Genomic DNA, 12,925 nt, shown 5'->3' on the forward strand with positions numbered 1-12,925 from the left:
TCACGATGCTGTTGGACAAAGGTGTTTGAGCCCGATCTCTCTGGTTCAGCTGCTGTGTTGCGTTGGGAGGGAAGAAGAGTGTGTTTTGAGTTCGAGTATAACGGGTCTTTTGATCGTTTAGATGAGGGGCAAAAGTGGTAGTTTGAGGCTAAAATATCACGTGAAACACACGTGTTTTGGGTTCCATCATTGATTTAGAATGAAGGGTGACAGAATACCCTACATTGAATGGTTCTGATAAATTCATATACTCAATTGAACATTTTGCAACATTGGCACCCTTAATTGAAAAAGCGCGATAGTTTGATACCATTTGTGAAGTTTCCCCAATAAATTTACATGGTTTTATTAGAGTCTTTAAAAAAATAAGAAAAAATATTTTTAAGTTAGCAATTAACAAACTCACATAAAGAACAATAGAATATAATAGTTTTCATGTGTCAAATTCTCCAATTATTTGTTTAGACTTATAATTTATAATAACTAATATTCTTAATATTTAATAACCATAATATCCAAATTACAACACCACTTATATTAAGTATTGAGCTTAGAAAACTAACCTCAAAAAGTGCGACTTGCATTTGAGTGATTTTAGACTACTTTTGTGTTTCAAATTAATTGTTGTTCTATGTCGTAAAAATTAGATTAAATCAACAATTTTCAAAATCTAAATTTTATAATACTGTAAAGTAAAAAAAAAAAAAAAAAAAAAAAAAAAAAAAAATCGTCAACAAGGCTTTCAATAATCACTGAACAAACCATTTAAGCTATTTAATAATCCTCACCCTCACCCATTTTTTTCTTTTTTAATTAACCCATTAACTCCACTTGGACCACTTTCCCAACCCCTAACTTCCAAGCCATTATTCACAAATGTCATGATTCAAAGTCACAAAACTCACTCACAAATCACAATATGACAAATTGACAATGATTTCACTTTCGCACATTTTTCTAAAAGGTTAAAAATATCTCAAATTTCAAATACCACTTTAAACATTATTATCAACAACACAAAATTACCATCCACACAATCACTCTCACTGTCTGTGATCTCACGATTCATGAGTTAGTGGACTAGTGGAGTCACAAGATTCATAAGGGTCACGTATAATTTAACTAAAACTAAAAATCACAATTTTCAATGTTGTTGAATTTTTGCCCTTTTCTCCTTGTTTTTTTTTCTCTCTTTCAGATTCTCACATCTCACAAGACACCTCTCTCAGACTCTTGACTTCAATAGTTCAATCTGCAGCCGAATCAGTCAATCAGCCCCTGTCTCTTCCAGACTTCCAAATTCCAATCTTCCTCTTCTACTTCGTTGAGTTGGTAATAAATCATAGTTCTAGTTCCAAACTCAAGTTCGATCAGTTCCAGGCTTTCTTTTTTTTTTTTTTTTTTTTTTTTTTTTTTTTGTTTTTTCCTTCTGAGCAACTCCTTAGTCCTCTCTCATTCATGTTTTCTTCTTTAGTTCTTCACCTTACGAGTTATGGCTTATAATGATCGGAAAAAATGAAGAAAATACTTGAAGTTAGGGTTTTGAGAACTTACAAAGTTACAATTTGATTATCCAAGTCTCTGAGACGAGAGATCCGTCCAATAGGCCGCCCATTGCCACCAACAGAGATAAAACGAAGCGGAAGCAGTCTGGCTACGGCTATTGGCCGATCGCCAGTGGGAATCACAGTCCACTGATGAGATTAGTGAAAGACGAGGTTAGGTGAGATCGATTTTGTTTCAAATTTTGTTCTATAATATATTTTTTTGCTTGTGGATTGTAGTAGAGGAATTTTGTTGGTCCAGAGGGCTTTTAGGTTTAATTAGGTAAGGCTAAAAAAAATTTAGTGAATAGGGCCAAAATTTTTATTGGGTTGGGCCAACATAATTTGTTGAGAGGGGCCTATGGTTAAATATATATATATATATATATATATATATTTTATTTTATTTTTCCAACCTTACAATTTTTTTTCCAAGGAATTTGGGGGGGGGGGGGGGGGGGGGGGGCATGGCCTATACCGCCCCCCCCTCCCTCGTCACTGCATGTACATACTCTAAGTTACATTGTATTTGCCTAAGGAATGAGTAAAGAGATTATCACACAAAAAATCATAGTCATAGGTCCTTGTAATTTATAAAAGATTGTTCATTGTCATAAATAGAAATGAGAAATCCATCTAAACTATAACATTTCAACCTTAACGATCTATCTTGATTAGGAGAAGCATGAAGGGTTTCGGGTTGATATGTTGGTGTAAGTGCAAGATAGTGCCATGCATCAAACAGACTACGTGAGTCATCATTCTTTCAACACTGTAATTAAGAATGATGTGCGTGCATAACGACGTATAATAGTTACTCTAAATTATAAGAAGATTGCGAACTTAGATGTAAAGTGTAGGTCACTTTGATGTACAAGAATGAGATCAAATCTCTGGTGAACACTTTTGTGCATTAGGTGATCACATGTAGCATTTTAGGAACACTTTCTTCAAAAAGGAATCCAAATCCTTTGTCATAGAACAAAGCGATAAGGAATATTCTCCTTGATGTAGATTTAATGGGATTGATTATCCTAAAGCTCGGGCCTGAGTGTTTCAGTAGTATTTACTGGAACTTTGTTTTGTGCAATTTGAGATGAAAAACTCACAAGGTACAAAAATGATATATCATGTAATTAAATCAAGAGTATCAAGTAAAAAAGATAGTGTGAACTAAGTAACGGTGTATTGACTTTGGTTTGACTACGTAATGATTCCATAGAAGGGTAATATGTAATAAATAAGTATGTTCCGATGATTGATTCATTAATTTGAAAAAAATGCATATTATAGTGCAGACACATCTGTTTAGTAGAATCATTTGTGATTAAATAGGGTCGTGTGATATTATCACAAACCTATTTAAAGCTAATTGTATTTTTCCCTTTAGGTTATTCTTTGAGTTAATGTAAATTGTCCATATGCTATGTGCCTCGGTTATGTATTTATTTATTTGGATTGTTTTAGGGGTAATTACCTTTTTCCCCCATGAACTACCGGCATGTCATTTTGCCCCCACGAACTACCACTTCGACCAAAAAAGAGCATCAAACTACCATCTTTACATACTTTGGCCCCTTCCGTCAGTCTAATTCATGCAAAGACTTAAATGCCCTAACTCAATTTCAAAAATGAACTAAATACCCTCGTCTTTAAAAAAAAAAAAAATCTGAAAGAAAAGGGGATGGCGGCAGCCACCCCTAAGTAGGGCCGGCAATTTTGACACGACACGACAACCCGACACGAACATGACACTAAATTAGCGGGTTTGGGTCATAAACGGGTCTACCCGTTTATCTTAGTTTGGCGGGTCGGGTCGCGGGTAACCCGCCAGACGCGATTAGCTTTTTTTTATTATTATTTTATATATATATATATATATATATATATTATTAAAAAAAAAAAGAAAAAGGAAATGAGATTAGATCTGATTTAGAATTTTAGGATTATTAGGTATTTTTGTAATTTAGCCATTTAGGACCGGTTGCCCTAACTTCTCCATTTCTTCAGTTTTCTTTTCTTTCTACTTTCTCCTTCACACCGCGCCATCCCGCTCCCTTTTCTTCCATTTTCTTCTTCTTCAGCGTCGCGCCACCACTGCCGCCACCCCCTCTTCTTCTTCTTCCTCTCGCTAGACCCGCTCGATGCAGAGACACTCTCTCTCTTTGGTCTTTTTCAACGCCACCCCTTCTTCTTCAGTTCCCGATGAATGGCAACGGGGGCGTGGGGGAGTTTGGACGGGTATTGGAGCTGGGGAGCGTCGAGCGCGCAGTTTGGGGACGTTAGTGGTGCGAATCTGGACGTTTCAGGGACTGATCCAATGAGTTTGGACCTGAGAGCAAATCACGGCAGTGGAGTTGAGTTTGAAGGTAAACAAGTGTGCTTGATTGATGATAAATTATAGGAAATTGAAGGAATTTAAATCTTGGTTGCTAATAATTTGTGTTTTTAAATGTGATTCTGGGCTGTGTTAATGTGTTATTACTTATTAATTTATTTATGGGCTTTTGACTTACGGGAATCCTCTGCCTGCAATTTTTCTGAGTAATTGGATAATTTGGATGACATGGTCATTTAACTTTCAATGATAAACTTATATAGCTGTTTTCATTCGATTGTTGTATTGATTTTCTTGATTTTGGAAGAGGTTGAGATTAAGTGGGGTGATTTTGTTTTTCTTTCCCGTAATATATTATATATGTTTGCAGATATTTTTTTTTTCTTTTAAACGGGTCAGGTCGACCCATTATGTTAAACGGATTTCACGAGTCGTGTCGGGTGACCCGTTTTGCCAGCCCTACCCCTAAGGTGGCCAGGTGGCATGCGAGCCACCACCAGAGGTGGCCGGAGCCACCTCTGGGGTGGCTCACGGCCCACCCCGGCCTAAGGGGTGGCTGCACGGCCTCCCCAAAACTTGGGGGTGGCCGCACAGCCACCCTAGAGGCCGTGAGTGGCCCACGAGCCACCCCTAAAGGTGGCTTCGAACACCTCTGGGGTGGGCCGCAAGCCACCCCAGAGGTGGCTCCAGCCACCTCTGGGGGTGGCTCGCAGGCCACCCCTTTTCCTTCAATTTTTTTTTAATATATTAATTTTAATATTTTTTTATTAATTATTGTAGAGGGCATTTTGGTCTTTAAATCAAAATTAAGGGTAGAAAATGGCATATTCCATCCAAGTTAATGGGATTCTCTGACGGAAGAGGCCAAAGTATATAAAGATGGTAGTTTGATGCTCTTTTTTGGTCAAAGTGGTAGTTCGTGGGGCAAAATGACACAGGCCGGTAGTTCATGGTGGGAAAATGTAATTACCCCATTGTTTTATTTGATAAAACTTGGGCCAAAGGAATGTAATTCCTAAGTGGCTCATTACTTAGAGATGATTGAACTTAGAATTAATTTCCTATGTGCTTAAGTATTTAAGAGATGTGGGCTTTTAGAATTAATTCCAAAAGGCTTAAGAAGAGATAAATGAGCATTGGGCCTAAGGGATTAAACCCAAGCTTGTGCAGAAAAATTAGTAGCAATTGAGTTAGGATTAAAATCATAGTCCTAGATGCATGGGATGGACGTGCGGTGCATGACCAAGGGAAGTGTTTCACTCCTACTTGGCCGTGCACCGTACTAGGAAGGATGATGAATTTTCATTCCTCTTATGACTCATATCCTATCTATGCTACCTAGATAGTAGGGATTGAAATTGTAGGGATTGAAATTGTAGTTCTCCTATGACTCCAATCCTATCTATTCTACAACTTTATCTTATCTCCTAACCCTATCATGAGTGTAAATTCAAGTATATAAATAAAGGGTCATAGTAGAATATTATTTACTAATTTACTAATTTAAGTTGTGAGTCCACATTCACGGTCATATTTAGTCATCAATAAGAAGATCAAATCAACCAAAGTCAACTGACCCTAGTAGCCTAGGAAATGCTGATTTCGATTGTAAGTACCCTCAATATGTTAGTTTAATTAATCTAGTCTTGTTTATCTTAAAGATTTTTTTTTTTTTTTTCCTGAAATCAGTATTCCGCTGCGCATACTTTGATTAGCACATGATCCCCAACAACACACACCTGCAACACTGCCTTTTCTCTCTTATTTTGACTTTTGGAAACCAAGAAGAATAAAGGTGTAACGTAGGTCTCTCACTTCTATATTTCTACGCTGCTTCTTATAACAACCGAAAAAATATATTTTTATAAGAGTCTTAATTCGACAAACACTCCACTTCCAAACATGATATATAGAAGAAATTCTTTCATTCTTAGAGAATGACAAAACACTCAGGCCCACCAACTTGAATGGTGAAAAAGTCACCTCACGTTAACAAATATTCACCTTGACTTGAAACTCATCTATTCTAACAATACGAATATACTTCGAATGACTCCACCAAAGTCCATAAGGGAAATTACAATCCATAAGTACCATTTTGAACTCGAGCATAGGTGTAACACCTTGATAAATAATTAGGGTTAAGAGTGATCTAATTATAACCTAGGATGTTGGGAGTTTGGAAAAGTGTATTATTTTTGGACTTTTGTGGATTTTGGATTTCACCGAACTTCGATGAGGACAACCGAACAATCGATGTAACCCTAGCCACGAACGTTCGATGGGCAGTTACAATAGTATATTTTTTGAACGTCTCTACCCTTTTGAGCGTGGTTTAGTCTTAAATGTATTTTCACTCCTCTTTAGTCTCATTTCGTCATCCCTAACCTCTTGAACCTTAGAGAAATGGACAAGAGGAGAGAGAATGTCGATTTTGAGATTTTCTCTCAAGTGAATGTAATCTCATATCTAATCTTATTGTTGACGTTGTTTGAGCATGTTACATTTCTATTTACCATATGTATTCGTTTATAATCATAGATTAGAGTTTAAGTTTGTGGATTTCAGATGTTCAACTTGAATGTTGTGATATTGTTGGGTTATTAATGGTTAAAGGTTAGACAGGTTGTGGATTTCGGATTACATTGTGTTATTAGTTGCTTTTGGGTGTTTAGAGTCTACTAATTGGGCTTATAGTGTAAATCTATTTGTTTGGACTTTGATTCATGGTTGGATTGAAGATTTGTTATGGTTGGTTAAGCATGAATGCATATGAATGTCGTGTTACGTCTATGACAGTGTTAAGAAGCCTATTAGAGCCTTAGATCATGTCCGTCACATGGCACTCCGGCACGCGTGTGGTATATGCGCCACTGCCTTTGTATAGTTTTGAGGTTCATGTGCCTGGTCTTTGGCTCCCCACTCTTTCCCTATTGTGGCCTCCAGTTCTTGTTGCATATGGTTTTGAGGTGTTCTCTGAACACCGGGCTGGTGCCTTCCATCGATGGCTTTGATCTAACATCCATTAGTGTCATTCTTCCTGCTATGGTTCTCTTTTAGGTGTGTTGCGATGGTGGTTTCAATACTTGTTGAAGGACCTTTTGAGGTTTGTGCCTCTTGGAAGGATTGATGGATCTTTTTATGTTTGAACCCCTTCTATTGCCTCAAACTGCCTGTTAAGGAGGCCAATTTTTTCTTAGTGTATGTGCCAAGAATTCATTTTATGTTTACTTGTACTGATATGGTTGTATTGTGACTCACAACATGGCTGCCCATTGAATATATATATATATATAATTTTTTTTTATTTTTTATTTTTTTTTATTTTTTTTAATCTTCCCCTTCCCTTTTTTCCTGTTGAGTATTGTTGGCAACCCTTTTTAAAGTTAGACCATCATATGACCTGCAATATTATTTATCTTATACTTTTTTTGCATTATTATTTCTTGGGGGCAATTACAATTTTCTTTTTTACTTTAGTCACACAAATTGAATTTCATTTTTTTTTTTTTTTTGAATTTAGAGAATTGGCTGAAAAAAAATATGAGAGAATTATATGCCTTTTATGCTAATGTATTTAGAATGCAAAGAAATCTGATTGAGAGCGGAAAAAAAGGGGAAGCTAATTAATGCTATACATTATAATGCAAATATGTGGACCTCAAAACAACTTTTGCCATTATTAATAATAATAATAATAAAAAGCCACAAACAATGTAATCATAATGTGGGAGAGACCCCTCCAATGTAATCATTTTTTCCTTCCCCTTTCCCCTTTTTATAATAATAATAATAAATATTATGGAACAAGTCCCTTCCACTTCCCGATGCATGGCAGTTTTCGTAATACGTTTATGTTATAAGCAAAGAGTTCATTATCTCAAACAAAAGCCCGTCTAGCTCAGTTGGTAGAGCGCAAGGCTCTTAACCTTGTGGTCGTGGGTTCGAGCCCCACGGTGGGCGTATTGGCCTTTTGTCAGCCGTTTCTTTCTACAGTCTGCTCCTGCTAAGGTGATACTTCTTGGCCCAGCCATTTTTTGGGCTTCTTCTTTGTAGCCCAAATCTTAGTTCCCACTTCTTCATGAAATTATCCAACATTCCAAACCTTCATCTATTTTGGGTTATGATTTTTATGAGCAGATAATTCAATTTGAATTGGGATCCGCCTAAGGAGGTAAGCCTTATTTTTCTTTCTTCTTTTATTCCTTGTCATTGGTAGATCTTGAAAAAAATAATAATAACAAAAAAAGTTTTCCTACAAAGAGATAATCATGCAACTCCATTCATATATATATATATATATATGAGATTTGATTCTTGTACTACAACATTACAACAACCTCTCACATGAGGGTGGACCCCAGTATGTGGGACCCACCCTCATGTGAGGGGTTGTTGTGTAGTTGTTGTATTAATGTTATAGATCTAACATTTTCCTATATATATATATATATATAAAAGAGGGGGAGTGATATTTACACTCACACTACACAACAATGGCACAATGGAGTGGGGTCCATGTGTGGGTCCCACTCCATTGTACCTTGGTGTTGTGTCATTGTTGTGTAGTGTGAGTGTTTTAATCATTTCTCATAAAAGAGTGGGACAAGAGATAGAGGACTATCAACTCTCTCTCTCTCTCTCTCTCTCTCTCTCTCTCTATATATATATATATATATATATATATATATATATATATGTTAACTACACAACTATTACAACAACAATTACATAACAATGTTAGTAATTGTAAATATATATATATATATATATATATATATATATATATATATATATGAGATTTGATTCTTGTACTACAACATTACAACAACCTCTCACATGAGGGTGGACCCCAATATGTGGGACCCACCCTCATGTGAGGGGTTGTTGTGTAGTTGTTGTATTAATGTTGTAAATCTAATATTTTTCTATATATATATATAAAAGAGGGAGAGTGATATTTACACTCACACTACACAACAATGGCACAATGGAGTGGGGTCCATGTGTGGGTCCCACTCCATTGTACCTTGCTGTTGTGTCATTGTTGTGTAGTGTGAGTGTTTTAATCATTTCTCATAAAAGAGTGGGACAAGAGATAGAGGACTATCAACTCTCTCTCTCTCTCTCTCTCTCTCTCTATATATATATATATATGTTAACTACACAACTATTACAACAACAATTACATAACAATGTTAGTAATTGTAAATATATGTTATTTGCACAACTTTTACACAACAATGTTGATGTGTCCAACATTTTTTTTTTTAAATAAAAAATAAAAATGCTGGACACATCAGTATTGTTGTACAGTTAACATATCTTGTAATTTTATAAGGAGGCTCCTTGTATCCTCCCAAATGTCATGTGGCTTTTAAAATCATCATTGGATCAAAATTCAATAATGATCGTCTCAAATTGAATGGTAATTTTGAAAGTCACATGACATTTGAGAGGACTAGAGTCATCCTTATAGCATTACTCAATTTTGGAACCGAGGTGAAGAACAAATAAAAAATTCTCTTGCAAATCATCCGGTGTGGTTTATGCTCTAGTACGTTTGCTTAATTTAAACATGATATATAAATAATAAAATTATTGATTAGAGTTATTGGGTTGAAGTGCTGTACCATCAGGTTTTCCACTTGCTAATTAAGTTTCCTTAATCAAGGGAAGATCTTGTCGACCATAGGAATTGAAGAATTTAGTGCTCCAAAAAGTCTAAACTGAATAAGACATCTGCCTCAATATTCCAGAAATATCTGTCCGTTATCGAAGGATATTCCATGAGCCCAGAAGAAAAGTAAGACATGGTAAATTAAAGATTATTAAAATCTACAATTAGGGGGTCTCTAATATAATTAAAGCACTTCTCCCATTCTAGAAGCAACAAAGATTGCTTCAGGCTGCATCAATCATTAAGATAGTTGTTGGGGACGCACAAGCGTACTTGTAGCACTAATTATTGTACAATCATGTTCTCCTTTAAATTTGTTCATTATTTGATAAGACACTTCTCAGTACAGTGGCATAAACTTTGATAACGTCCTTAATTCATTCATGTAAAACAATAAATATAAGTAAATATCAGTAAATGAGCTCGTTAGAAGTGCTAACTGGTCTCACTCTGATGCTTAAGTTAGTCTTTGGAGAGAATTTAGATCAAGTCTTTTTAATTAATAAAATCCTCTAAATAATACCTGGTGGTGCGTATTTATTTATAAATGAGACTTCAATTGTTTAATCCGGATAAGGTGGCCGGGAACTGATTCTTTGATTTCGAGATTTCTTTCTGAACTAGTCGAGATCCGGGTATTTCGAGTATCTTGGGATTTGATGCTCCAGAGATATTTTTGGCTTTTTGTGAAATTTTTGATGGGCTTACTCCTTAATGGGCCTTGGCCTTAATCTTCTAATGTAACTTGATGGATTAATGTAAATAAATGGGCTTGTATGAATTAAATAAGTCATTTTACTAACTATTGAGAATATTTTTCAACATTATTCATTTTGAATGAAAGGGTATGAATTACCTTTTTAATACACAAATTATGGCTTGCTTTTGATGAGTTAAAAAATCATTCTAAGAGCACAAAAAAGAAGAAGCATTTTTTTTTTTAGGGAAATTGTGTCAAAACTCAAAAGTTCATGAGTTTTATCTTCGTGACAAATAAGGACCATAATTTCTAATTTTGACAATTTAAGTCTTGAGCTTTGTTCGAGTGACAAATAAGTCCCTAGCTTAGTCAAATTTTCGTGCAATTTTTAACGGAAAACTTGCCACCCGTCATATCATCCACCCAAATAAAATAAAATAATAAAAAAATAATAAAAAAGAGAAAAAGAAGGGTGGAAATCCATCCCATGCAATGCCATTTCCACCGTCCACCTCATAGAAAGAGGTGATGGAGGTTGGCTCGGTCCAAGAGGAACGGTGGGGGTGGATCTACATTTTATTTTTTGGGCATAATTGCCTATGCGGCATGTTGTTGGGTGGACAATATAACAATAAACAAGTTTTCTAGTAAAAATTGGATGGAAAATATGACGGAAATAATTAATTATTTGTTACTCGAGCAAAATTTAAGATTTTAATTGTCAAAATTAGAAACTTGGGTCCTTATTAGTTATTAATTATTTTATTTATTTATTTTTAAATTGCTTATTGAGTTTCTATTTTTATCTTTAAGCTAATTGAGTTTGTTTCCTATATCCAATTGATAATTTTGTTCAATTCCATTTGAATTACGATCACACAATTTTCTAAAAAAATTGAAAAAAAAAATAGAGGGTGGCACCCCCTCTAACTGAGGAGGATGGCTCACGCCCATTTTTTTTGTCCTTTTGAAAAATGGTATAACTGTAATTTTAATACAAGACTCTTACCTAATTTTAGTAAATCAAAAAGAAAATCCACCTTCTTGGGAATAACATTGAGAAACATGTTAAATGAATATCCTCATTTATTTTATTTTATTTTTCTTTTGGAGAGTAGGGGCAAATTATGAAGTGTTACTTTATTTTTAGAGTTATATATATATATATATATATATATATATATATATATATATATATATATATATATATATATTTTTTTTCTTTAGGATATATATGTTATGTGGCAAGAATGTACAAGTGGAAAAAATTTCATTAATTTTGTAAAAAGTAGATTGATGAAAGGGACTATTTTGATAAATGTGAAAAGCACGTCTCTTTTGAAATTTAAAAAGTTTTTGTTTTTTTTGATAAAATAATAAACCACAAGGATCTAATTAATTTGTATTTAAGCCTTGATTATATAAGGAGGTAAATGATTAAATGAAGTTTCTTTGGGTAATAACATAAGTACGTGTCGCATGGTCGATTATTAATGGTACTTATTTTTTATTAATAAATTAAATACATGCATGGTATTCCAAAATGTCACAACACAAGTTCTTAAAATATAAGCTCATGTGCGGCGTGTGGTCAACAATTAATTCTAAGAATATTCAAATATTGGCATGAGAGAGAGAGAGAGAGAGAGAGAGAGAGAGAGAGAGAGAGAGACTTAGTGCAAGAGTAAAGAGTTCAATAATTGAGCACTACCTTTTGCTGCCTTTCCACCAACTCTTTCTTTTGTAGAGAGTAGCTAGAGTCTAAGAGAGATGCATGCTTTCTGTGAGAGATGCAAATCCAACAAACTTGTCTTTTTTTCTTGGAAACCTAATTTTGGGAAATAAAAAGGTTGTTTAAACTCATTTCACTTATGCATAAAGACAACATACTTCTTAGTTGAACAAATTGCAATTATGATTTATATATATATATATATATATATATATATATATATGATGAGTCTTACATACACCCCGTCCCTAAATTTTCACACTACACAGAAAGAAATAGGAAACATTCGATATTAGAAAGATCCAATTATTCTAAAACAGCAATAATATTTAATACGACTGCCATACAACTATCATACAAAACAATGACCTTGTTTAATTAAAAAAATAAAATAAAAAATAAGGGCTGATTTTTAAGTATTGTTAGTCTCAATTTGGACAATTATTGTATGCTAGCTGTATGTTCATCGCCAGAGGCAAAGCATATATATCATATGTTAACCTATGTTTGGCACGTGGATTGTATGGCCATATATATATATATATATGCATGTGTATAGGCTGGAATGTATACATTAGGGTTTGGAAGTGAAAGCAATTGCATTGAATTATTATTATTACAACCTCTTTTTGTTAGTGGGGGAGGGTAAAGGAAGCTTGGCATGAAAGAAAACTCGATCAACTTTTCACAAAGCCTCCTTTTGCCACCTTCTAGTTGCCTTCCGAGCTCATGGTTTTTCGCAGTTGGAGTACTCGTGGAGGCAATTATCTTGAGAGCACGGGGCACCTTGTTTTCCTTTAAAGTTCACCCACTCAAACTGACATGCATCCTTTCTTTTTTATTTGAGAACTGATTAAAGCTGTAAGGCTCTTGTTAGCATTATATATATATATATATATGAAAAATATTCTCTTATGACTCGTGGACTTCT

The 12,925-nt window shown here is 34.7% G+C and overlaps 1 non-coding gene across 1 annotated transcript; it reads left to right on the forward strand.

Moving 5' to 3' along the window:
* Positions 1 to 7,772: 7,772 nt before the first annotated feature.
* TRNAK-CUU (transfer RNA lysine (anticodon CUU)) lies at positions 7,773 to 7,845 on the forward strand. The gene has a single exon. It is a non-coding gene; the product is annotated as a tRNA-Lys (tRNA).
* The last annotated feature ends 5,080 nt before the right edge of the window (positions 7,846 to 12,925 follow it).

The sequence above is a fragment of the Alnus glutinosa genome, chromosome 3 (assembly GCF_958979055.1).
Source record: "Alnus glutinosa chromosome 3, dhAlnGlut1.1, whole genome shotgun sequence".
Taxonomy (NCBI): domain Eukaryota; kingdom Viridiplantae; phylum Streptophyta; class Magnoliopsida; order Fagales; family Betulaceae; genus Alnus; species Alnus glutinosa.